Source organism: Stomoxys calcitrans, chromosome 2 (genome assembly GCF_963082655.1).
Source record: "Stomoxys calcitrans chromosome 2, idStoCalc2.1, whole genome shotgun sequence".
Taxonomy (NCBI): Eukaryota; Metazoa; Arthropoda; class Insecta; order Diptera; family Muscidae; genus Stomoxys; species Stomoxys calcitrans.
Window position 1 is genome coordinate 164,355,900 of NC_081553.1, and position 24,136 is coordinate 164,380,035.

Sequence of the window (24,136 nt, forward strand, 5' to 3'; positions counted from 1 at the left end):
AATGAAGGTCGTTGGGGATTGCAAATGTGTCTTATCGGTTCATATAAAGTAATTGCGGATTTTTTAAAAGAAAGTAAATGCATTTTTAATAATACTTAGAATGAACTTTAATCAAATATACTTTTTTTACACTTTTTTTCTAAAGCAAGATAAAAGTAAAAGCTGATAACTGACAGAAGAATGAATGCAATTACAGAATCACAAGCTGTGAAAAAATTTGTCAACGCTGACTATATGAAAAATCCGCAATTACTTTATGGGCAACCCAATAGATATAGCTCCCATATAAACCGATCTCCCGATTAGACTTCTTGAGCCCCTATTAGCCACAATTTTTGCCCGATTTGGCTGAAATTTTGCATGTAGTGTTCTGAACGGACTTCCAACAATTGATTAAAGTACAGTCCAAATGGGGCTATAACCTGATATAGGCTCCAAATAAACCGATCTTCCGACATGACTTCTTAAGTCTTTAGATGCCACAATTTTTGTCCGATTTGGCTGAAAATTAGCATGTAGTGTTCCGTTATAACTTTCAACAACTGTGTCAAGTACGGTCCAGATCGGTCTATAACCTGATATAGTTCCATATAAACCGGTGTTCCGATTTGTCTTCTTGAGCCCTTAGAAGCCGCAATTTTTGTCCGTCAAGAAATACTTCCCATTTGGGTGGTGTTATGGGGGTGGGATAGCCTCAAAACACTTTTCCCGAACATTGATATCAGATTCGTGCTTTACATCCAAAGACCTTTCATTTGAGCCCCATATAGCTATTGTCGTAAATGTGTCTTCTTTGGGGAATGTTCTCAAACACTTGGTCCCACATCTGGATATCAGATTCGTGTTCTACACTCAAATACCTTTTATCAATGCCCCATATTGCCATGGTCAGTAAATAAGTCCTGTTTGGGGGGTGTTTTGGGGAAGGGGTGGTATTCTACTCGCAAATACCTTTCATTTGAGTCCCATATTGCCATGGTCGGTAAAAATGTCCGACTTAGAGGTGTTTTGGGGGTTGGGGTGGCCCCCCTAACACTTGGTCCGACAATTAGATAACAGATACGTTTTCAAATTTTAAATACCTTTCATTTGAGTCCCATATTGTCGTGATTGGTGTATATATATATATATTCGGTAGATTTTGGGGTGGGGCGCCCACCCTAGGTACCCCATCCGAAATTTCGATACCAAATTTTTGTTTGTAGGTTACTATAAGAGAGCAAACTTAAATCGCACCGTCCATCTCCGAGATCTGGCGTTTCTGAAAATTAGGGTATGGGGGAGGGTCCGCTCCCCCTTCAGAAATCAAAAAATGTAGTACTCTATTTTCACCAGATTGGGGGTATATTCATTTTGTCATACCGTTTGCAACACATCGAAATACCAATTTCCGATACTATAAATTATATATATTCTTGATCACCGTAAAAATCTAAGACGATCTAGCCAAGTCCGTCCGTCTGTCTGTTGAAATCACGCTGCAGTCTTTAAAAATAGAGATATTGAGCTGAAACTTTTGGGCAGATTCTCTTTTTTTGTCCATATGCAGATTTGGTTCGAAGATGGGTTATATTGGACTATATCTTGATATAGCCCCCATATAGACCGATCGGCCGATTTAGGGTCTTAGGCCTATAAAAGCCACATTTATTATCCGCTTTTGCTGAGATTTGGAACAGTGCGTTGTGTTAGGCCAATCGACAACAACAACGTTCTTCTCCAATTTGGCCCAGATCGGTTCAGATTTGGATATAGCTGCCATATAAACCGATCTTTCGATTTAAGGTCTTGGGCCCATAAAAGGCACATTTATTGTCCGATGTCACCAAAATCTGGGACAGTGAGTGGTGTTAGACCTTTTAACATTCGTCTTCAATTTGGATTAAATCGGTCCAGATTTGGATACAGCTGTCATATAAACCGATCTTTCGGTTTAAGGTTTTGGGCCCATAAGAGGCGTATTTATTGTCCGATGTCGCCGAAATTTGGGACAGTGAGTTAAGTTAGGTTCCTCGACATCTTTCTGCAATATGTCACTGATCGGTCCAGATTTGGGTATAACAGCCATATAGACCGATCTCTCGATTTAAGGTCTTGGGCCCATAAAAGGTGCTTTTATGTCCGATTTCGGCGATATTAGGAACAGTGAGTTGTGTCTGCGCCTTCGACAAATTGCTTCAATTTGGCCCAGATCGTTCTCCTGATTTAAGGTTTTGGCCCCGTAAAATGCGCATTTATTGTCCGATGTCGCCGAAATTTGGGACAGTGGGTTGTATTTGCGCCTTCGACATTTTCTCCAATTTGGCCCAGATTGGTTCAGATTTGGATATAGATGCCATATAGACCTATCTCTGGATTTAAAGTCTTGGCCCCATAAAAGGCACATTTATAAACCGATTTCATTAAAATTTGACACAGTGACTTATATTAGGCTTTTCGACATCCGTGTCGTATATGGTTCAGATCGGTCTATATTTGGATATGGCTACCAAAACGGCCAATATTTTGTTTTTCAAAATTGAACAATGTGCATGTCGAAGTTGATCCAAATCGGACCATATTTTGATAAGGCTGCTATGGGGCCATATTTAAGCACTTTTCACCGGACTATAAAGATAGGTGGTTAACATATATACCCGATGTGGTGGGTTTCCAAAGTTCGGCCCGGCCGAACTAAACGCCTTTTATCCGATTTAGTTTAAGGCCCCCAACATCCGATTCAAATATGGTTCAGATCGGACTATATTTAGATTTAGCTGCCATATAGACCGAACTGCCGATTAAGGGTCTGGAACCCATAAAGGCTGCATTAGTTACCCGATTTGTCCCGACATCCGACCTGAACATAGTTTAGATCGGACTTTATGTAGATATAGCTTTCATATAGACCGATATGCCTTTAAGTGTCTGACACCCATGAGAGCCTTAATTATGACCCGATTACACTGAAATGTGAATCAGTGAGTTGTATAAAGCCTTCCGCCATCTGATCCAGATATTGTAAAGATCGAACGATATTTAGATATATCTGTCATATGAACCGATATGCCGATTAAAGGTCTGAGTCTTTTGTGCCATATCCTGAGAATTGGTTTACAAATTGCCACATTATTGCAAAATAACTCAAAATCGGCCAAACACATATATGGGAGCTATATCCAAATCTGAACCGACTATTTCCAATTTTTAAAGGCTTCGTCTCTTGGCAAAAAGAAAAATTCTAGTCCTAATTAAAAAGATGATCGGAAGAAAATTGGTTTCTGTTCCTTGTACACAAATTCACATGGAAAGACAGAGAGATGGGCATAGCTAAAGTGAATCAGAAACTGATTCTAAATCGATCCACATACTGTCTCTCTTCTTTCTGGGTGTTACAAACAAACACACTAAGCTATGATACCCTGCCCCACAGTAGTGGCGAAGAATTATGAACATTAAGGAAATGTATTATGGCCATTTTTCCATACAGATAACACGAGCTAAACAGCAGTGTTATTGAATTTTCCACTATGCTCACTTCACATTTTCTCCTACTATACGCCAGAAGTACCTTGAAAGCCCAACTATATATGCAGAGTAGAGCTTGCATACCGTCATAGCTCAATGTCATTAATATCTTGTGGATGTATGTATGGTAAGATACATAGCTACGAGGGGACATATGTATCCATATGCAGATACAATGTGTATACTATGTTGGCCACAAAATATTTAAATAACATAATCTCTTCAGCCACTGCACTTTGAACACATTTTGCATATTCAGTTGCAGTAATTGGTCTTGCTTGGAAATTTCCACCTGAGTTATCCATTGATTTTTTCTTTTTTTTTTGTTGATAGAAAGTGAGAGGGTGGCATGTTGTTCAGAGAGACAACGTTCATTTGTTTTCGAACGTAAAATAATGTTGTCAACCATCATTCTTTCATGGCTTGTCATGCTACGATATGTTAAGGTCAACAAGGTTATAGTTTCATTAACATTTACAACTATCTTAGGGGATGGAGGTGTACAAGGTTTGAAGCATAGTAGTCAGGTCATCCATTCTTAAAAAATAATATAATGAGCTGAAAATCTTCCGATTAAAAGTCTTGAATTTGTTATGAGTGTATTTTAGCCGATTAGGTTGAAGTTTTGAAAAGACGGCTGAAGTATACACCACGACTTTCAAAACAAAAACGATCCATAACGGATAGATGAGTCGTAATTGCCCTTGACAGCCATGACAATTTCGGTCCAAATCAGACCAAATGTGGATGCAGTCCAGCTAAATACTAATCGCCCAATACGACTTAATGGGCCTTTTGTTAGCCATTGACCCTGGAATTTGAAAATTTTTTGTGGGCAGAAGACTGAAGATAAAGTCAAACTTGATGCCCTTTAAATTTCCTATTACTTTTCTGTTACGCTGAAGCGTCAGCACAATCAATCCATAGGCAAAAGTGCATAATGTTAGTTCTAGTACAACAAAAAAACAAATTTTGCCCATGAACATTCCACTAAGGAACAGGGGCAAACTTCTTCCATATCAATGATAAGGAGCCTCCTTTTTATAGCCGAGTCCGAACGGCGTACCGCAGTGGGACACCTCTTTGGAGAGAAGTTTAACATGGCATAGTACCTCACAAATGTTGCCAGCATTAGGAGGGGAAAACCATCGCTGAACCACCAGGATTCGAACCCAGGCGTTCAGCATCATCGGCGGACATGCTAACCTCTGGGCTACGGTGGCCTCCAATGTTAGTTCTAGTACGCTCGTTTAATCGTTAAAATGGGTATAGATTGGTGTCTCGTACACAGGCAGGTAAATTGTGAAGATGATATACACGGGAGGTCACCGAGGTCACAGAGCTTAGCTTCGAATCGTGGCGAGGACATCAAAAAAAAAAAAATTTCCCCTTCTAATGCTAGCATAATTTGTGAGCTACTTTCCCATGTAAAAACTTCACTTCAAAGAGGTGACGGCACGACGTTCGGTCTCGACTATAAAAATGCCCCTTAACATTGAGCTTAAACTTGACTTGACTTGCACTCATTGGTATGTGAGAAGTTTGCCCCTGTTCCTTAGCAGAACGTTCATGGGCAAAATTTGCAATACACGGGACTATATCTCAAAATACAAATCCCGTGCATCCTACTTATGGCACATCGCAGTTCTCAAATTCAATCTCGAAGATCTCTTCACCCATTGGAAAATTTGAACGTTTTTATGCCCTCCTCCATAAGATGGGGGTATACTACTTTTGTCATTCTTTTTGTAACTCGTCGAAATATTCATCTAAGACCCCATAGAGTGTATATATTATTGATCTTCATGACATTTTATGTCGATCTAGCTATGTCCGTCCGTCTGTCTGTCGAAAGCACGCTAACTTTCGAAGAAGTAAAGATAGACGCTTGAAATTTTGCTCAAAAACTTCTTATTAGTGTAGGTCAGTTGGGATTGTAAATGGACCATATCAGTCCCTATTTATAGCTGCCATATAAACCGATCTGGGGTCTTGACTTCTTGAGCATCTAGAGGGCGCCAGTTTTATCCGATTTGGCTGAAATTTCGCATGGGGAGGTTTTGTTATGGTCTCCAACAACTGTGCCAAAATTTGGTTTAAATCGGTCTATAACCTGATATAGCCGTCATATAAACCGATCTGGGGTCTTGACTTCTTGAACATCTAGAGGGCGCACTTCTTACCTGATTTGGCTGAAATTTGGCATGAGGTGTTCTGTTGTCGTTTCCAACAACTGTGCTGAGTGCGGATGAAATCAGTTCATAACCTGATATAGCTGCCATAAAAACCGATCTGGGGTCTTGACTTCTTGAGCCTCTATAGGGCGCAATTCTTATCCGATTTAGTTGAAATTTAGCACGAGGTGTTCTGTTATGGTTTCCAACAATTGTGCTGAGTATGGTTGAAATCAGTTCATAACCTGATATAGCTGCCATATAAACCGATCTGGAGCCTTGACTTCTTGAGCCTCTATAGGGCGCAATTATTATCCCATTTGGCTGAAATTTTGTACAACGGTTTCTTCCATGACCTTCAACTTACCTGTCAAATGGTTTCTGCATCGGTCTATAGTCTGATACAGCTCCCATATAAACCGATTACCCTATTTTACTTCTTAAGCCCCTAAGGGACGCAATTACTATCCGATCACACTGAAATTTCGCACGACGTGTTCTATTATGACTTCTAACTACTCTTATAAGTATAGTTCAATCGGTCCATAACATGATATAGCTGCCATATAAACCGATCTGGGATCTTGTCTTCTTGCACAACGGCTTCTCCCATGACCTTCAACATAAGCGTAAAAATATGGTCTGAATCGGTGTATAGCCTGATACATACCCATATAAGCTGACCGGATAGAATTCCATTGCAAAGTTGTGCTGTAAAGTTATCGATACATACTTAAACAGCCGATGATATGTCATTTTTACTTTATAATACTAAAATAAGCAAACACTTGAAAGAGTTTTTGCATTTTGGTCGACGCATGAAGGTGTAAGCGAGTCGATAAGTTCGAGAATCGCATCACACCACATAGGTTGCAGGAGAATTTATCATTAAATCAATCCCTCTTAAATGTGCGTTCATTTCAATTCATGACATGCGTCACGTGATTCCACTGCAACAACAGTACGGGAGTGCACTGAACACGAAGAAGAAGATGATGCAAAAATCATAACAACTCAACACACAAAGGCGAGCAAACTAGCCATGATTAACGTTGCCTGGTGCCGTCTAAGAATTCGCCTGCACTTGGCACGCGGTTTGCTGACACATGCATGGAATGCATGAAATGCGGAAATGCGAATCCAGTGGCTTGAAAAAAAAATGAAGCAAAAAAAAAAACAACCCCATGTGTTGTTGTACCCGCATTTGCTGATTTATTAACAAAACTTTGCCATTACACGCCCGTATTTCGCATTTTGATAAACGCTTTAGCAACGCCTTTGCATGTGCGGTAACTGCATAGCAAATTTTGCGGAAATTACCAACAGTAATGCTAAGAAAAATTTTAGTTGTCGTCGTGGGGTTTTAAACAAGGACCGCTGAATTATGTGCAACAAATTTTCCAGTAATGATAATGACAATTATTTCAGCAATGGTTCATTTTGAGAATAAACAAGTAAAAAGGCGTTAAGTTCGGCCGGGCCGAACTTTGGATACCCACCACCTCGGGTACATATGTAAACCACTTTTCATCAAAATTCGGTGAAAATTTCATACCTTATGTCCCACATCAGTTATATCAAAATATGTTCCGATTTGGACCAAATACTAATAAGTACAGTAGCTATATCTAAAAATAAACTGATATGAACCATATACGACCCGGATGTCGAAAAGCCTAACATAAGTCACTGTATCAGATTTCAGTGAAATCGGATTAAAAATGCGCCTTTTAGGGGGCCAAGACTTTCAATCGAGATATCGGTCTACATGGCAGCTATAGCCAAATCTGGACCGATTAGGACCAAGTTGCACAAAAATGTCGAAGAGCCTAACACAAAGCACTGTCTCAAATTTCAGCGACATCGGACAATAAATGCACTTTTTATGGCCCCAAAAACTAAAACCTAGATATCGGTCTATATGGCAGCTATATCCAAATCTGGACCGATCTGGGCCAAATTGACGAAGGATGTCGACGGGCCTAACACAATTCACAGTCTTAAATTTCAGCAAAATCGGATAATAAATGTGGCTTTTGTGGGCCTAAGACCCAAAATCGGCGGATCGGTCTATATGGCAGCTATATCCAATTCTGGACCGATCTGAGCAAAATTGAAGAAAGATGCCAAAGGGCCTAAGACAACTCACTGTCCCAAACTTCAGCGAAATCGGATAATAAATGTGGCTTTTATGGGCCTAAGACCCTAAATCGGATGATCGGTCTATATGACAGCTATATCCAAATCTAGACCGATCTGGGCCAAATTGACGAAGGATGTCGAAGGGCCTAACACAATTCTCTGTCTTAAATTTCAGCAAAATCGGATAATAAATGTGGCTTTTGTGGGCCTGAGACCCAAAATCGGCGGATCGGTCTATATGGCAGCTATATCCAATTCTGGACCGATCTGGGCCAAATGGATGAAGGATGTCGTAGGGCCTAACACAACTCACTGTCCCAAATTTCAGTAAAATCGATTAATAAATGTGGCTTTTATGGGCCAAAGACCCTAAATCGTCGGAACTGTCTATATGGGGGCTATATTAAGATATAGTCCGATATAGCCCATCTTCGAACTTAACCTGCTTATGCACAAACACAAGAATCTGTGCAAAATTTCAGCTCAATATCTCTATTTTTAAAGACTGCAGCATGATTTCAACAGACAGACGGACGGACATGTCTAGATCGTCTTAGATTTTTACGCTGATCAAGAATATATATACTATATAGGGTCGGAAATAGATATTTTGATGTGTTGCAAACGGAATGACAAAATTAATATACCCCCCTCCTTCGGTGGTGGGTATAATTATGAACATGCAGTATTTGTACTAAACTCCGACTATCTCGCAGACCTCAAAGCAAGTCTTATCGAATATATTTTATGTTGCAATCTGGCGATTTGTTATAAAGGGGATAAACCGACCTTTATTACCAGGAACAGACAGGAGGTAACAGATGTGACCTTTGGATCGGAAGATATTAGCAGAAGGATATGCGACTTGGAACTGTTTGATGACCACAGCTTCTGCGATTATTCTTATATTAGTTTTAGCCTTGACGAAAATGCTGCAGATGTGGTTCCTCGGCTTAACATAAGATATGCGGATTTACAATAGATAAATTTCAGAACAAATTCTAGTTTTTAGTCTGAATGGTTCAACGGAAGACCGCCTCAAATGCCTTCTAGTTTATACCTTCTCCTGTCCATGTGCTTTCTAAGCGAGCCTGATGACAGACTGCTACTTAAATCTACCCCTATTAGAGACAAATATCGCCTTAAGCTTAATGCAGCAAGTTTTAATGTATCACAGTAGTGGTGTATCGGATTAAATCCATAAGAACGAATATCACAAGCAAAATTACAATGCAAAATCAATGGAAGCAGTTTCAAAGCCAACAAGAGAAAGCGTACTAAGTTCGGCCGGGCCGAATATTGTGAATCCGCCACCATGGATTCTGCTAAAATATGGGAGCTATATCTTGTTGTAAACCCAATTGAACCGTATATGGTGCAGTTGTTGAGAGTAAAAAGAGAACACTATATGCAAAATTTCATCCGAATCGGAAAAAAATCCTGGCTTGTAAGGGCTCAAGAAATGGGAGCTATATCTTGTTCTTGACCGATATAAACCGTACTCAGCATAGTTGTTGGGAGTCATAACAGAACAAAAATTGCAAATTTTGCCCATGAACATTCCATTAAGGAACAGGGGCAAACTTCTCACATATCAATGAGTGCAGTCCAATTCAAGTTTGAGCTCAATGATAATGGGCCCCCTTTTTATAGCCGAAACCGAACGGCTTGCCGCAGTGCGACGCCTCTTTGGAGAGAAGTTTTACATGGCATAGTACCTCACAAATGTTGCCAGCATTAGGAGGGGAAAACCACCGCTGGAAATTTTCTGATAGTCTAGCCAGGATTCGAACCCAGGCGTTCAGCGTCATAGGCGGAAATGCTAACCTCTGCGCTACGGTTGCCTCCAACAGAACACCATGTACAAAATTTCAGCGAAATCGAATGAAAATTGCGGAGCTATATCAGGTTATTGACCGATTTAGACCGAACTTAGCACAGTTGTTGGAAATCATAACAGAACACTATGCGCAAAATTTCAGCCAAATCGGACAAAAATTGCGGCTTGTAACAGCTCAGGAAGTCAAATCGGGAGATCGGTTTATATGGGAGCTATATCGGGTTATAAAACGATTTGGACCGCACTTAGTACGGTTGTTGGAAATCATAACAGGTCACTACATGCTCGATTTCAGCCAAATCGGACGAAATTTGCGGCTTGTAAGGGCTCAAGAAGTCAAATCGGTAGATCGGTTTATATGGGAGCTATATCAGGTTACAGACAGATTTTAACCGTACTAAACATAGATGTTGAAAGTCACAACAAAACACTATGTGCAAATTTTCAGCCATCGGATAAAATCGGATAAAAATTGCAGCTTGTAAGGCCTCAAGAAGTAAAAACGGTAGATCGGTTTATAAGGGAGCTATATCAGGTTATAGCCTGATTTGAACCGTACTAAACACAGATGTTGAAAATCACAACAAAACACTATGTGCAAAATTTCAGCCAAATCGGATAAAAATTGCGACTTGTAAGGGCTCAAGAAGTCAAATCGGTAGATCGGTTTAAATGGGAGCTATATCAGGTTATAGCCTGATTTGAACCGTACAAAACACAGATGTTGAAAGTCACAATAAAACACTATGTGCAAAATTTCAGCCAAATCGTACAAAAATTGCAGCTTCCAGGGGTTCGAGAAGTCTAATCGGGAGATTGGTTTATATGGGAGCCATATCAGGTTATAGACCGATTTAGACCGTACTTGGCATAGTTGTTTGAAGTCGGTTTATATGGGAGCTATATCTGAATCTGAACCGATATGGCCCATTTGCAATCCCCAACGACCTTCATCGGTATTAAGCATCTGGCTAGATCGACCCTGAGGACGAATATTTCGAGGTGTTACAAACGGAATGACTAGATTAGTATAGCTCCATCCTATGGTGTTGGGTATAAAAAGTATTTATCTTAGCTTAGCCATTTAAACTATTCCCAAAGGCATTTTAAAATTTTTATACCCTCCCTCGACATGTTTGTAACTAGTCGAAATATTCGTCTGAGACCCCATAAAGTATATATATTCTTGATCGTCGCGACATTTTATGTCGATCTAGCCATGTCCGTCCGTCTGTCCGTCCGTCCGTCCGTCTGTCTGTCGAAAGCACGCTAACTTCCGAACGAGTAAAGCTAGCCGCTTGAAATTTTGCACAAATACTTCCTATTAGTGTAGGTCGGTTGGTATTGTAAATGGGCCATATCGGTACACGTTTTGATATAGCTGCCATATAAACCGATCTTGGGTCTTGACTTCTTGAGCCTCTAGAGTGCGCAATTCTTATCCGCTTGTTTTCTTTATCTTTGAAAGTTGTAGACTTTTGGAGAATTACAACAGTTAAAGGGCGTTAGCGAGGCGACAACCACACATGAAGAATATTTTGGATGTTTTCTTCAGCACATATAAAAACGTTGGGTAAGCACGTTAACTTCGTGACCCCAATAATTTTCTTTTAATTGTTCATTAAAAGAAATCGTCTGATATATGTAGGGCTCCGACATGGGGCAAGGAATTTTCGTTTTTCATCAAAAGCCCGCAAAGCACTGGACGCAAGGAACTGTCCTTCAGGGCGATTTTGGGCACTACCAACATTTTTAGGAAAACTTGATTATGCAAAGCAGTTTCGAGTTAATCGGCTTAATTTAAATAATTAGTTTTATATAAGCTTCAAAAAATCATTGGGCTCTTGTTTTGCATCCTTGTAAGTTTCATTGTTCATACGACTGTGTGTGCCTGTGTGTGTGTGTTCGTGCGTTCAATTCAGGGCGTTTGTGCTCCGTTAGTGAATGAATGAGCAGTGTGTGTGTGTGTGTGTGTGTTTTTGTGATGGCATTTAGCAGCCGATTAAATTAATTAAGTAACATTGTAAATTAACTTTACAACGCATGGTTGGCTGCGATAACATTGACTCAATTATTTTGAGAACTATGCTGTTGTTGTTGTTGCTGTTTGTGTGAGTAAACAACAAAAACACAACAATGCCAATAGGTCTATCTAAGCAATGGAGTGGCAATAGTTATATTTCGCTTCAGCCGATTGGTCTAGGCAAATCAACTTTGGACCTATCACTCAATCATTCAAGGGAAGCGGAACAGTTGGTCGCGCAAATAATACAAGTTTTGTCTAGAACAAATGCTAAGGAAGCAATTAAAGAGCGCAAAGCTCAAATGCAACACTAAGTTACAACATTCATATGGTGTAATGAAGCTGGGCTTAAGTAGAGACTAGCAACAAGAATAACTCTTCTCATTGTTTAACTCGTGGAGAAAATTGCCTGAAAGGGCATGTAGTAATTCAGCCAAGTAATAGTAATCTAAAAACAGGTACGCCGTTCGGAAATGTAAATGAGGTCCCTTATCCTAAAGCTCTTGACTATCCTAGATCTCTCAACATGATCGCTGAACAGTTCAAAATTCAAATGTTCTGGGAATCGCACCAAATATATATACCAGAGAATTGTAGAACAGGCCAGCTTGCAAGACCTTACAGATACACTGGTATGTACCAGTGTATCTGGAATACGTTGATATGCCTCTTTAGCTACTACGTCTAAATAACGTCCTAAGGGCGAACGACAAATCATCAAAGTCTCATGCATTGACTTGGCATTACGAAATCGATTTAATTTCCTTATTTATTTTAAATCACTTCAACTGTTGTACAGTGTCCGTCAACTAGTCAAGAAAATACCCCATTGTTCTAACATTACCCACTGTTAAGGTCGAACCGACCTAATATCCAATAATACTTAAGATGCCCTCTGTATCTCAAATATTGTATCTGCTACACTATGTTGAATATCTTTTTCCAATGAAAATACAAAATGGTTAGCCCTAAGTAATGCGACAAGTCCACTGACTTGCTCTGTTCGACTTCAACTACAAACGAATAAACATCTGAACTCTGAAGTGAATTACTTGCGTTTTTATTTACTACACAATTCCTCTAAAACAACAACGGTAAGCAGAACAAGGATTGGCACTATTTCCATCAGTTCAAAATATTCCTACATATTTGTGGCTAACTCCCTTGGTTTCTTCTGCCGTTCTTTTCTTTTCATGTTACGAAATTGTGGTTAAATTCCGAGCCTCAATTATCCAGGTTGTTCTCCTTATAGACAAGCGGTTACATCACCCAAAGTCCTAACCATTTCCAAAGCTACAGTCCACCACTCCCAGGAAGCAATTCCCGAGCTGCACATTGGTCCTTCGAGCCGGATACCGCAGGCATAAGGAGATCCAAGATTTATTTCCACCAAAGAAGACATCCCCATCAATAGAAAAATCAAACAGGTGCGTTGCATATATAAATTGTGTGTTCAAAGTTCAAAGTAAATGCGTTTGAAATACATTATATAAAACTAAAGAAAAAGTTTAAAAATTCAACAAAACAACAATCGTAAATTTGATTTCACTCAAATTGTAGTTAAGTTGTTTTTAAAGGCCAACGACGAGTTTATACTTCCATAAAACACTTTATACGGAATACATTTTTACCTTTCTGGTTAATTATCCCACTTCTCCTCATTTCGTGGTTATTTTTCTCAGTTTTGTAAAAACGAGTTCACTTGCAGCCTTAGGGCAATTGAAAGAGTTATAGAAAAACGAAAAAGTTGAAAGAAGAGGAGAAATATCACATTAGTCAACTATTACGATAATTTCCATTCGCATGACTTAATCCACATGGGTTTAATATTCCCCCTCTAAAATATTATAAGAGTATTCTGCCCTTGTTGGTTATAATTCCGCTCACCTTTATTTAATTTCCCAACCAAACTCTCTTATAATATCCCTTTTTTATCAGCAACACTCTATTCTCTTCTCTTGCTAAAACAATTTCTCAGTGTGATCAGATTTAACCCTATCCCCACCATTACCATTTCCCCACTTCACTGTTGGACTGTTACACTCTAGAGAAACAATTCACAACAACTATTTATGCCTTTTAAGCTCCGTGCGGTTTTGTCTACTCTTTCATCTTGTTGTTCTAATCTTGTGTTGGGAAGAAGGGTAAGTCGAGCGTTGTTGTTTCCTTAGCAGTCCGCAGTACAGACATCAAGTTAAAAGGAGAAGAATTTTTTGATTCTTTCCCCGCGTTTCTCCTCGCACTCATCTGTTTAGAAAAAATCCCTCTAACACGAGGTTTTTCGCATTCAGTGAAAGAAATAAGCAAAAAAGTACGACGGGTGGTCACCAAGCAGAAGAAGTGAGAATCGAAGAAAGTTTAATAGAATTCTGATGAAGAAACATTTTTGAAAAGACGTGGTTTTGAAAAACCATTATAAGAATTATCAAAAGTTAAATAATATAGAAAGGGAAAAGTTTTTGAAGAACATTATAAGAATTACCAGAGGTGAAACAATATAAGTTTTGAAAAGGAAGAAATTGATTTTTGATGTCACAACCGAGCCATAAGAAACGGGCGGACATACATTGATGGATTAAGGCTGCTCCAGCGGGGACAAGGGTAGCGTTGGGCAAGGAAAAACGCCAACACCTCCATCGGAAGAATCGGCCATAGGCAATCAGGAACCTTGAATAAGCTTGGTAAATGGATATTTAGTCTATAATTTTTTATTCTATGCTGTTCTTATATTACGTTTATGCAAATACCAGAATACCTATTCGTTATATAGATATTTGTTAAGACCAATGTATTGTATAGAAGGGCAAGGCGAAGAGTTATTCCAAGTAATTCAAATTAAAGTGCACTTGTTTGTCGATAGATCAAATTCCTTCCAGCACTTTCAGAGGCAATCGAGGCCATCTACTGCCATAAGAATAAATTTGAATCCAAGTGTAATTTTTTAAGGAAGAAGAGGCACAAAATTTTCTAGGCATATAGTACAGATACGCGGAACTATTATTTGTGCCTGGGGATATTTGATGGTGTCCCTGGTCTAGTACATCTGCTACAAAATCAATTCTTTTAGTTAGATTGCCATTCCTCACTTGATCTGTCCACCCTATGTGCTTATTTGGTTAGCTGTCACAGACTATTCGTTTCCCAACCCAGATTGGATTTTTCTTGTTTCTTGATTTCCTTTTGAGATCTTCAATATGACCGCACTTTCCAGCTTTATTCAAATATCCGACGCTCTCATTGAATTCAATGCGGAGATATGCGGAGAATCCCTAGCGAACTCCTCCGTACACTCACTTGAGGTTCATAAGGAGGAACTTAGAGCGATTTGGAGTCGCGTTAAACCTTGTTATGAAGCCAGTCTTAAGGAATTACTGGACTCTCCGGACGATAACACTAGGCTTGATGTTGAGACATTAAAGTCTAGATATCAGTCCACATATCAGACCTACGTCAACAGCATAGCAAGGATAAGCGAATATATCGAGTCTAAAAGAGCTCCTCCTGCCCCGAGTTCGAGTCATGTTTCCCCTGGGGCATCATACATGCCAAGTGTCCATCTTCCTCCTTGTGACACGGATCCATTCGGTGGAGACTATTTATCTTGGCCAACATTTCGTGATCTATTCACAGCCATCTATATCAATAACCCCCGATTGTCCCCAGTTGAGAAACTTTTTCACTTAAATTCTAAGACACGGGGAGAGGCCAAGGAGGTAGTAAGGAAGGCTCCTCTTACGAATGAGGGTTTTGAAGTTGCTTGGAAGGCACTTCAACATCGATTTGAAAATAAAAGGCTCTTGATAAACAGTCAGCTCAGATCTCTTTTTAATATTCCAAAGAGCAATGATGAATCGGGGTCTTCGATAAAGGACATTCAAAGCACCATTAATGGCGCTATTTCGGCCCTCAGTCTTTATAAAGTTGAGATTTCAAGCTGGGACCCAATTTTCGTTTATTTGTGCTGCACCCGATTATCGGAGACCACGTTGTCCATTTGGGAACAATCGCTTACCAATAAGACTGAGAGTCCAACATGGAAGGAAATGGATGCCTTCCTCACTAATCGCTTCCAGACTCTTGAAACTGTGGGCGATTTCAACCAGCCTTCAGGTTTGAATTCCGGCCATTCTCAGACGTCTGAGAAGTCCAAGGCGGTACCGAAACTACCGAATCTTAGGCGTGTCAATTCCTACCAAAATAGTTTGGCTTCTCCACACTGTAAACTATGCCCGGAACAGGTCCACACAATTCGATTATGTCCTAAATTTTTAAATTTAGGTTACCAGGACAAGGTTTCACACATCAGGAAGTACAATTTATGCCTTAACTGTTTTGGAAAGGGTCATAATGTGAAGGCTTGCAAGAGTGCATTCAATTGTTTAAAGTGCCAGAAAAGGCACAACACATTGCTCCATCGGAATGAGGCCAACCCTCCTCCAACTGGGGATTCGGGGGCTCAGTCTGGATCTTCAAGCACCCAGTCGGTTAGCACGGATGGTGCTGAGGTTTCACAACCGACATCCGTACAGGTTCCTCCCGATACAATTCACTCTTGTACGGCAACTACTTCCAAGATGGTTCTGCTTGGAACTGCCATGGTGGACATTGTTCACCACGGAGAGCATTTTAGGGCACGGGCGCTTTTCGATTCCGGGTCGGAAGCTTCATTTATTTCCGAACATTTGTTCAATCTCCTTAAGTTGCCATGTAGTCCCACTTCTGCACAGATTTCTGGGTTAAACGGGGCAGTATCGGCCAAATCTCAGAAGATATGTTCGTTTGTCATTTCATCTCCCATTGATGATCAGGTTTCCTTGAGAATGACGGCGATAGTTCTTCCCACTTTGACTTCATGCCTGCCCACCTTTACGGCGTCCCGTGACATGTTTCGAAATCTCCCTGACATTTGTTTAGCAGATCCTGAGTTCTATCGAACGAATTATGTAGATCTTTTAATCGGATCGGACTTGCTTCCACTGGTTATGTTGGGGGGCATTCGGACGAATGTGTGTCATTCACTCATGGCCCAGGAGACCATTTTCGGGTGGATCCTAACGGGCCCTGTCCAGCCACAGTCGTTATCATCATTTCGTACTGGCGTTTCCTATTCCGACGAGATGTCATTGGAGAGTCGAATCACCAAATTTTGGGAGATGGAAGATCTTCCTCGACGGAAGTCAATGTCCGACGGCGATAGATTTTGCGAAGAGAATTATAAATTGACCACAAGGCGAGATCCAAACGGTCGGTATATAGTTACTCTTCCCTTTAAAGCTGAATTTCCTACCACAGTTCAGCTGGGTCAGTCCAAGAGTATTGCAACAGCCCAGTTCATACGAAATGAATCCCGTCTCATGAGGACTCCAAGCTTTAAGGAGCAATATGATAGTGTTCTTTTGGAATATCTCCACTTAAATCATATGCGTCCTATTACCTCTTCGAATTTCGAGAAATTTTCCTGTCACTACTATTTGCCACACCACGCTGTGGTTCGACCTCATAGCGTTACGACCAAGGTCCGTGTGGTCTTTAACGCTTCGAACCCAACTTCCAACGGGGTTAGTCTGAACGACGTCCTTTACTGTGGCCCACCTTTACAGAGTGATTTGACTCTCCTCCTTCTCCAATGGCGTTTTTATCGTGTGGTATTCAATAGTGATATCGAGAAAATGTATCGACAGATCCTTGTCGATGAAAAGCATACACCGTTCCAAAGGGTATTGCATCGAAAGTCTCCGCAGGATGATATTCATGAGTACGAGCTTAAGACCGTGACATTCGGCTTAAATTGTGCTCCCTATCTGGCAATCCGCACCCTTCAGCAGTTGGCTGAGGACGTGAAAGCCATTTATCCCATAGCCAGTCGAATTCTTAATTCCCAGATGTACGTCGACGACGTCTTGGGAGGGAGTTACGATGTTGAATCAGCAGTGAGGGCTAAGGCTCAACTGATTAGGGCTCTAGAGTCGGCGGGTTTTATTTTACGCAAATGGACTTCTAATTCCAAGGATTTCATTGAGACCCTTCCGAAAGAGCACCTTCTTGACGGTGAATTTCTTAACTTTGACGACCATAGCTCTACGAAGACGCTGGGGGTCAGATGGAACGCCAAGAAGGACGTGTTCTATTTTGAACTGCCCAAGCTGCCACTTCTTCCACATCCTTCCAAACGGCAGGTCCTTTCCGAGATATCCAGACTATTTGACCCAGCGGGTTGGTTATGTCCGTTCATAATGCTCGCGAAGTTATTAATGCGCAATATATGGATTTCGAGAATTGGTTGGGATGATCGACTGCCTGTACACCTCGAGCGAACATGGCTCGATTTTGTTGATAACTATGAATTCATTAAGGATATTGAAGTCCATCGATGGCTTCATTATTTTCCTGGTTGCAACGTGCATTTGCACGGATTCTGTGACGCATCTGAGCAGGCTTACGCTGCTGTTATTTATATCCGAGTGGAGACTCCAGACGGTACTGTAAGAACGAAGCTTTTGACTGCAAAGTCAAGAGTTGCTCCAATTAAGACGCTCTCCATTCCGAGATTAGAACTGTGCGGTGCTGTGCTTCTTGCCGAAACTCTCGAGTCTTTGATCCGTGAGCTCCCTATTGACGACTTTAAAATATTCTGTTGGACTGACTCCATGATAGTGCTTGCATGGTTAAGAAAACCTGCTTTCCATTGGAAGACATTCGTTGCAAACAGAGTGTCAAGAATTTCCGAGATCGTACCAGTTGAAAACTGGTCCCACGTAGATTCGAAATCTAATCCAGCGGATATTGCATCGCGTGGCCAATATCCTAAAGATCTTGTTGGTAATGGTTTGTGGTGGTTAGGTCCTTCCTGGCTTCAGAATCCCGCCAGTATTTGGCCAATTACGGCTCCAGTCGGAGTCGAGGAGAATCTGTTAGAGGCTAAAACCATTTCATGCAATTTCTCCTACTTTGAAAAATTTTCGGATTTATTAGATCGGTTTTCCTCATTAGGAAGTGCTCTAAGGGTAATGACATATGTTTATCGCTTTGTGATCAGAACTCGACGCCTCCCGAACGTAGCGTTTAATTCACAACGACTTACATCGGCGGAGATGACATATACACGTAATCAGCTTGTCGTAGTCACCCAGAAATCGGCTTATCCCAATGAATATCGAAATCTGTCCACTAAGGTGATGATCCCATCTTCAAGTTCAATTTCGAATCTAAATCCATTCTTGGATGCTAATGGAGTACTAAGGGTATGCGGTCGTATTTCCAATTCCAATGGCCTTACTTATGACGAACGGTATCCGATCATTCTTCCGTATGATTGTCATTTCTCTCGGCTTCTTATTCGTTTTATTCATCAAATTTCGCTGCATGGTGGCAATAGTTTAATGTTACGCCTACTACGAATGCAATTTTGGATACCCAAGGCGAAAAATCTCATAAAGAACGTAATCCATCAATGTAAAATCTGTGTTATATCCAAACACAAATTACAAAAGCAACTAATGGGCACCCTACCTCCAGTTAGGTCCAGCTTTTCAAAAGCTTTCACGAATACGGGTCTCGATTTTGCGGGACCATTTGAATTAAAAACATATACGGCCAGGAATTGTGCCTTTACAAAAGGATACGTTTGTATTTTCATATGTTTTTGCACTCGGGCAATTCATTTGGAGGTTACAAGTTCGCTTTCCACTCCAGCGTTCCTCGCCGCCTTTCATCGGTTTATCTCGCGAAGGGGATGTCCCATTAATATGTATTCGGACAATGGAAAAACATTTGTAGGTGCTTCTCGGGAACTAGCCATGGATTTTTTGAAGACCTCGCGAGACCACATTCTGTCTCAGTTTTCGTTCCAGAATATTAAATGGCATTTCATTCCGCCAGGAGCTCCTCATATGGGGGGTCTATGGGAAGCTGGCGTGAAAAGCTTTAAAGCTCATTTCCTAAAAATAGCTGGCAACCATAGATTCACGTTTGAGGAGTTCTCCACTATTCTCTCCAGGATTGAGGCTTGCCTAAATTCCAGGCCAATCTCGCCCATGTCGGAAAATCAAGATGATCTTATAGCTCTCACTCCTGGCCATTTTTTAGTAGGTGGACCAATCCTTTCTATTGCGGAACCGGCAGAGATCGAGTCGAATCTCTCAATTTTGAATCGTTGGCGAAGGGTCAAAGCACTTTCGCAACAGTTTAGTATTCGTTGGAAGCACGAATACTTAAAGGAACTCCACAAGAGGGTGAAGTGGCAAAGGCCACAGAAAAACATCGAAATCGGAGCCATGGTGGTGATAAAGGATGAATGTTTGCCACCCACTGAATGGAGACTAGGTAGGGTCATCAAATTACATTATGGCAAAGATAAACTCGTTCGTGTGGCCGATATTAACACAAGTAGGGGCGTTGTCACCCGTCCTATAGTTAAGCTTGTGCTTCTTCCTCCTTGCTAAAAATCCAGTCGAGTAAATATATATATTCCTCTTACAACGCCACTTTTTTCAGAATGGCACCTATTCATCAACGTCTTAGCAAGAACCAATTACGAATCTCATCAAAAAAGTTCATATGCAAAGTTTGCAAGGGACGGCATGCTCTAAAGGATTGTAAAGATTTTCACCGTTTGGCTGTTGATGAAAGGATAAGAGCGGTTATGATCCATGGCTACTGCACTAACTGCTTAGCCCATCTTCATTCAGCTGGATCGTGCTTTACGAAATCTGGTTGCAAACGCTGTGGAGGCAACCATCATACCCTTTTACACATTCCAGATGACCATAAACCAGGAAAAGTAAACGTCAAGCATCCGAAACTGAAGAAGAGCTCATCCATTTCCTCTCTTAATAAATCGGTTACCTTATCATCAATCACATCCCAACATCACTTTCACCTTTTCCCCACTGCGGTTCTATTGGTTCAGCATGGAATGAAGCAGCACCATGTAAGAGCAGTTATAGATACATGCTCATCCTTTAGCAAAATATCAAGCAAACTTGTAAACGAATTGGACCTGTCAATAGCTAGACTGGGTGATGAGTCGATATGCTCAGTTACTTTACAATCTCGCCAGCCCTCCCAGCCAACAATACAAGCGACAATGAAGGTCAACAACAAAATTTCCATGAACACTCCGACAAAATCGATTGACTCCATCATTGCTACCAGATTTTCCAACCTAAATCTCGCCGATCCTCAATTTTTTAAATCCAGATCTATAGCCATGGTTTTAGGTGCAGATCTCTACTCGAAACTTATTCTAAATGGATTAATTCCAAGCAATAATGGCCTTCCGGTTGCCATGAATACCATCTTCGGATGGGTTCTTGCTGGGTCGTGCGCCATTTAATTAAAAATTACGAACTAAACAATTTTCAGAATTAAAACGCATTGAACTTTGAAATTTCTTTATATATGCAAACACCCTTTATATATCCTACCATGACAGGATTGAATATTTTTGTTTTAAATTAGCATAAGTTTTTTTTTACCTGCTTTATATTGCATTCCTGCAACACGGGCCGGTAATGTTAAGGTCGAACCGACCTAATATCCAATAATACTTAAGATGCCCTCTGTATCTCAAATATTGTATCTGCTACACTATGTTGAATATCTTTTTCCAATGAAAATACAAAATGGTTAGCCCTAAGTAATGCGACAAGTCCACTGACTTGCTCTGTTCGACTTCAACTACAAACGAATAAACATCTGAACTCTGAAGTGAATTACTTGCGTTTTTATTTACTACACAATTCCTCTAAAACAACAACGGTAAGCAGAACAAGGATTGGCACTATTTCCATCAGTTCAAAATATTCCTACATATTTGTGGCTAACTCCCTTGGTTTCTTCTGCCGTTCATTTCTTTTCATGTTACGAAATTGTGGTTAAATTCCGAGCCTCAATTATCCAGGTTGTTCTCCTTATAGACAAGCGGTTACATCACCCAAAGTCCTAACCATTTCCAAAGCTACAGTCCACCACTCCCAGGAAGCAATTCCCGAGCTGCACACCCACGATATGTCATTGTTATTATCTACGATTTGGGATGCAAAGCAGATGAAATGCCTTAGAACCAGAATGCGCTTGAAATGCCAGGTGTACTCACTCACTCGATCGCTCGCTCGCTCGCTAGCTATGAGAAATCTAAGCGATTATGACCAAAATTAAGGTGCAGCAGCAGCCACAACCAAGCCGGGAAAGCAATTCGACCAAAAAGCAACTTTGCAAACGACATTCGTGCCATAAACAAATTAATTAAACAAATTTGTGGCGATAACTTAAATGAACTCAACATGTTTAAGTCAACACAGCCAACAGAGAAGAAACAAACAACAACAACAAAAATTACGTAAATTAATGTTGTTATTCTTTGTTTTTGGCGCAGTCATTGCAATTGTTGTTGATGTTGTTTAACAATTTTAACAACACAACGACCATGTCGAAAAAAGCTTTAAATACATTTTGGGTTTTTTTTTGTTTCAATTTTTTTTCTCCAATATAATTTAACCCAGGGTAAACCATCCAACCAGTAAGTGGCCAAATGGCAATGCAGAGTTAAGAGTTACGACTGGAAGACCACTTACCCCAAGTTGCTGAAGCCTAAGATAAGAAAATCAATCGAACATTTTGCTAAAGCGCGTAAATATTTTAGATAGAGTTCTAGTGTGTGCAGTTATGTACATAAGGGTGGATCCTAATGAAATGTATCCTCATAAGTATTCTAGTAATATTACCATATGAATAGGAACAGGTAAAACGCATTAAGTTCGGCCGTGCCCAACTTTGGACACCCACCACCACGTTTATATTCACTATCCTATTTTATTATAATTCTACTAAATCCACATTTGTATGCAAATATGGGCCAATCTGGATCATATTTGGTTCAGGGGCTTAATTCCCTTTCGATGATAAAATGGACATTTTGTGTTTTCAAAGAAAGAGAGTTGAGTCCCAGGTCTCGAGAAGCTTTATAAAGTCACAGCCCCACAATCTGCGATATCGGACTATAAGGAAACTTATTTATGTACTTATATGGTAGCTATTTATATCCAAAAACCAGTAAGGGAGGGCAAAAGTGGGGCGGTGCCGACTGTATAATACCCTACACCTACCCTATAAGTACAATGTGGGAGCTATATCCAATTCTGAACCAATTTTGATGGACCTCGGCGAGCAAATATGGAAACTGTAATATCTACGGTTGACAAATGACAACATGACAAATTGCCCAAAATCTGACGAACATATATATAGGGTATATCGAATTCTGAACCGATTTCGAGCAAACTTCTCAGATAAGGTGGTAGTCGTCGAGGAAAGTGTTTTGCAAAATTTTGGCAAGATGGGTCAATAAATGCGCTTGCTGTGACTCCAGAAGTTAAAATCGAGCGATATATATATAAATCTGAACCTATTTGAAATTCACCAGTGATGTCGAGAGTCAAGAAAAAATCCTTTCTGCCAAATTTTGAGAGAATCGGTTAACAAATTACCATTTAATAAGTACAATATGGGAGCTATATCCAAATCGAAACCGATTTTTTCCAATTTCAATAGGCCTCGTCTCTAGGCCGAAAAACATGCCTGTACCAAATTTTAAGACGATCGGATAAAAACTGCGACCTGTACTTGTACACAAATTAACATGGACAGACAGACGGACGGACAGACAGACAGACGGACGGACAGACAGACGGACATATCTAAATCGAATCAGAAAGTGATTCTGAGTCGATCGGTATGCTTATCAATTTGTCTGTCTCTCTTTTTTTTGGATGTTATAAACATATTCACTAAGTTATAATACCCTGTACCACAGTAGTGGTGTAGGATATAATTATCCAATCAAGACCATATTCGGTTCGGATATAAACGGGTATGTCCAGCTAACAGTTCTAAATTTCAACTAAATCGGGTAATACATGCGGTTTTCACGGGTTTAAGACTCTAACTAGGCAGATCGGTCATACGACAACTATATCCAAATACGATCTAATCTGCACCATATTCGTTTCGGATGTTGACGGGCCTAACAAAACTCACTGTTGCAAATTTTAGCAAAATCATATAATATATGCGACTTTATGGGCTTTACACACTAAATCCGCAGATCGGTCTATATGGCAGTTATATGCAAATATAGCCCAATATAGACCATAATTCAAGGAAATCGGTAATAAATGCGGATGTTGACGGGCCTTACAAAATATGCAACTTTCTATATGGCAGCTATATGTATATATAGCCCGATATAGACCATATTTCAGGGAAATCGGGTAATAAATGATCTTAACAGACAGATCGGTCTGTATAGCAACTAAATTCAAATTTGATCTGATCTGGACCAAATTCGTTTCGGATATTGACGGGTCTAATGGAACTGATTGTTGCAAATTTTAGTGAAATCGGGAAATAAATGCGGCTTTTGTGGACTCAAAATCCTAAATCGGTAGATCG

At 40.3% G+C, this 24,136-nt stretch overlaps 1 protein-coding gene and 1 long non-coding RNA gene across 3 annotated transcripts in view; one reads left to right on the top strand and one right to left on the bottom strand.

Annotated features, from left to right (window-relative positions):
* Positions 1-24,136, bottom strand: part of LOC106084263 (LIM domain-containing protein A) — a 906,287-nt gene that overhangs the window by 542,065 nt on the left and 340,086 nt on the right. The gene's annotated exons all lie outside the window — the stretch shown is intronic.
* LOC131995215 (uncharacterized) lies at positions 12,608-20,904 on the top strand. The gene is made up of 3 exons (XR_009397275.1): positions 12,608-12,780; positions 12,923-13,113; positions 20,180-20,904. It is a non-coding gene; the product is annotated as an uncharacterized LOC131995215 (long non-coding RNA).